Source organism: Belonocnema kinseyi, chromosome 1, assembly GCF_010883055.1.
Source record: "Belonocnema kinseyi isolate 2016_QV_RU_SX_M_011 chromosome 1, B_treatae_v1, whole genome shotgun sequence".
NCBI classification, from domain to species: domain Eukaryota; kingdom Metazoa; phylum Arthropoda; class Insecta; order Hymenoptera; family Cynipidae; genus Belonocnema; species Belonocnema kinseyi.
In genome coordinates this window covers 85,617,407-85,621,757 of record NC_046657.1, presented here as the reverse complement: position 1 = coordinate 85,621,757, position 4,351 = coordinate 85,617,407, and the positions used below count along the sequence as shown (strand labels likewise).

At 23.0% G+C, this 4,351-nt stretch overlaps 2 protein-coding genes across 4 annotated transcripts in view; one reads left to right on the top strand and one right to left on the bottom strand.

Moving 5' to 3' along the window:
• The window catches only part of LOC117167036 (calcium uniporter protein, mitochondrial), a 186,002-nt gene that overhangs the window by 27,908 nt on the left and 153,743 nt on the right, over nt 1–4,351 (bottom strand). The gene's annotated exons all lie outside the window — the stretch shown is intronic.
• Nucleotides 1–4,351, top strand: part of LOC117167020 (protein javelin) — a 97,958-nt gene that overhangs the window by 6,971 nt on the left and 86,636 nt on the right. The window lies entirely within an intron of this gene.

The window sequence follows — 4,351 nt, the reverse complement described above, 5'->3', positions numbered from 1 at the left end:
TATAAATGAATTTGTTACAATTTTAGTAACCATATTAATAATCATTTCGATTAAAAAAAAAGTGTTAACAAACCATAATTTAAGAAATGCCGACCCCAATTTTAAATTAGTGTTTAAAAAGTAGGAAAATGATTGCTTGTGAAGTAATATTATTAATGGGTTCAAGATACGCTTATTAACACGGTCTTGGTCTAATTGCAAGACTTTGCTGACTACTATATCCGTTTTGTTTACTTCGCGTGTTAAGAATTCCAAATGTGAATCACGACAACCTACATATTTCTTTTTGTTTAACTGCAAAAAACATTTTTTAGTAGATAAAAACATACATCCAAAAATGAATACAAAATATAATTTACATACACGAATTATAAAATATAATCAAATCTAATAGATTAAAAATGGATTTTTTTAATAATTAAGAATTTCCGAATTAAAGATGAAATATTTTTTAAAATATCAGCTTATACTTTATCATGCCTACACTTTTAGTCTTATTCATAAACTGAATAAGAATCAGAATCGTGAGAAATTATTCATGAGAACTTCCTTCTTTGATCGCAGATTTTTTGTAATTACAAGTATAAAAGAGATTGTTTCAAAGATTTATTTTTATTGCTGTTTACATAAAAAAATTCAGTTTTATAGTCTAATTACAAATATGACAACGATTTGGAATAAAATAAAATTGTAATTTTTATTTAATTAAATTTATGTCTAATAATTCAGTTTGAAGGCTTAAATGATAAAGTATAAATTTAATAAATGTTTAACTCATTTATATTGCATTAAATTACCTAAATTACAGAATTTGTAATTGTAAAACCGAAAATTTACATTACTTTTAATTGTAAATTGTCAACATTTTAAAATCTTCAATTTTAAACATTTACAATTTAAATTTATAAAATTTTAAGGAGTCACAATTGAAAACCCTTCAACTTGAGAGGTGTAAAAATAAAAAGTTTTAAATTTCCATGATTTCAGACATCAAAAGTGAAGCTTTCAATTCTAAATCTTCCAGATTGTCGAAATTTCGAATATAAACCATACATAATACAGCATTTTTTATTTTGATTTAAACAAATTAAAAACACTTTAATTTTCAAAGATTTCCAATTTAATGTTTTTAATTTTAAAAAGCTTAAATTAAAAACTCTTAAATTTTAAAAATATATGATAAGAAATTCTTAAATTTGAATTATTTTGGAAATAAAAAGTTAAGTTTTAAATCATAAGACTTCCAAATTAAAGAAATTAAAAATGTAAATCGTCAAAGCGAGTGAATTTTTAATGTTAAAACTTGTATAATTTTCAAGTTATAACAATTATAAATAAAAAATATTTAATTTTAAAAACCTGGAAGACCGAAAGTCAAGTTTTCCATTCTCAATCTTATAAAACTGAAGAAATCTCGAATGTAAATGGTCTAAATTACAGCTCTTTTAATTGTAAAACTTAAGATTTGAATTTTTTTTTTAATTGGGAATTTAAAAAAGTTTAACCACTCTAATTTAAAAGATATAAATAAAAAAATTTTAATTTGCACGATTTTGTAGATCAAAAGTCAAGTTTTCAATTTTAGATCTTTAAAATTGAAGAAACTTCAAAAGAAAATCATAGAAATGAGAGAATTTTTAATTACAAAACTTGAAAATTCCAGAATTTTATATTGTTAATTGGATGATTTTGGAAATCAAAAGTCCAGTTTTTAATCCTGAATCTTCCAAACTGAAGAAATTTTGAAAGTAAACTATAAAAAATTACTAAATTTTTATTTGTAAATTGTCAAAATTTAACATTTATATGTTAAAAGTATCTGATTTGAAACATTTGTTTTAGAATCTTTTAACTTTGAAGATTTACGATTGAAAACTTTTCAATTTTTTCGTTTTGCAATTTAAAATTCTTTAATTTCTAAGATTTACAGTTGAAATCGATTTCATTTTCATCATGTACAAATGACAATGATTAAATTTGATGATCTTTAAGATAAAAACTCAAATTTTAAATTCTAAATCTTGCAAGTTGACAACATTTTGAATGTGAACCATCAAAGTTAGAGATTTTTTCATTTAAAAACTAAAAATTTAGAAATTTTTTAATTGCAAATTTTCAAAATTAAAAACTTAAAAAAATTTTTAAATTAAGAACGTAAATTTCTACAATTTGAAGAATCACAATGGAAAACTCTTGAATTTGAAAGTGGTACAAATAAAAATTCTTGAATTTGGATGATTTTAGAAATTGAGTCAAGTTTTCAATTGCAAATCTTCTAAACAATTTAAAGTTTGACAATTTTGAAAATTTTAATACATCAAAGTTAAAGAATTTTTAATTATAAAACTTAAAACTTGCACAATTTTATTTTGAAAATTGTACAAATTAAAAATTCATCAATTTTAAGGATTAACAATTTGAAGTTCTACAATTTAAAACAATTTATAATTGAAACTTCTTCAATTTGAAACGACTTTCGGTTTCAACATTTTCAATTTTAAATATGTATAAATAAAAATTCTTAAGTTTTGATGCTTACGAAGATCAAAAGTTAAGGGTTCTCAAATCTAAATCATCGAAGTCACGTCAGTTTTAATTGTTTAATTTGAAATTGAACACTCTACTTAAAACTATTTATTATCTATAATCGAAAATGATGCATTTTGAATGCCTTTTTTGGAATAGTTCAATTTTGAAGATTTAAAATGAAAATTTCTTCAATTTTATACATTTTTCACTTGCAATTACATCTTTTTTAATTGTAAAACTTTTGATTTGCATAATTTTTTGCTGTGAATATTCAAGATAAAAAAATTATATTTTAAAAATGTGTAAATAGACATTATCGTATATAAAGAATCAAGATTATAGAAAGCGGAATTCTAAAACTTCAAATCTGCATTATTTTCAATTGTAAATTGTCAAAATTGAAAACACTTTATTTTTAAAGATTTACCTTTTAAAGTTCTAAAACTTTAATCAGTTACAATTTAAAACTGTTCAGTTATAAAGATTTATACATACAAATGTTTAAATTTCAATGATTTTGGGAATCAAAAGTCCATTTCATTTTTTTTTTCACTTTGACGAATTCCCGATTAAAATTTTTCAATTGTATAGATGTATAAACAAAAATTCTTAAATTTTGATGATTTTGAAGATCGAAAGTTTTAATTTCTAAGTCTTATAAATTGATGAAATTGCAAATGTAAATCATCCAAATTGCATCATTTTTAATTGTATAAAATTTGATAGATTTTCAATTGCAAATTTTTCAATATTCCAGTACAAACTAAAAAATTTCTATACAATCGAAGACGAATTTTATATAATAATAATGTTTTGATGTTGCGTTTTCGACTAGCGTAGTGAAATATTTTTTTGTCGATGGAATGAGGTTTTTGATCTCCTGAAAACTAGTCGAATCCAAAATGGTTATAGACTTTAGCTGTGAAAAAATTCCTCTTTAGCTCCGCCAGGATTTGAACCCAGGTCCACTGATTATCGATCCGGTGCTTTAAACTTTAGCCCACAAAGCTAGTTTAACTACAAGGTTACGACTAACTATTATATATAGTTAATAATTAATTAGAAAAACCACATCAGAAATTCTATAATAAAAATTACATAGCCTATTTTCCCGTAAAAATAATACAGAAACTACATATCTTGTTCAAAGATTGTTTCAATATGTCAGAAATCTACCGTTTCTTAGATATTCACGTCATGAAAAGAATTTAAAGAGTAAATATTTCTCAAGCCTGACATAGTTACCACGTTCGCTCATGAAGAAGAGTTTCGGATGCTGAGAAATTTAACTGAAGCTCGTGCTCGTTATTATTATAGTCTATGCTTTGTAGAATTATGTATAGTATCATACCGTCAAAAACTATTTAAACAAGGGTCGTCAAAAAATTTGTTTTCTTCGAATTTCCATGCATATTGCTCTCAAATTTGTTCGAAAATAAAATAAAACTAACTAACCTGGAAATAAAATAAAAATATAAAAATAAATGTGTTTTTTAATGATATTTAGAGGTTCGCAAATCCCATGGGGACGACTGAAAAATCCCCCAAAAAAAACTTAATTCCCGACAATAAAATTCTGGAATAATGAAATTTCCGATATTATAAAATGGCCGAAATATAAGAATTCCTATTTGAAAAATTGTGGAAAAATGAAACTGCCAAATTATAGAATGTCCGAACTAAAAAATCCCAAATTATAAAATTCCTGAATATAAACAATTAAAAAATTGTTTGTTTTTTTGTTAAATATTATTTAGTTATTAAAACTAAAATAATTAAATATTTTTATCAGAGAAAACAATTATTTTAGTGTTTAGTTTAC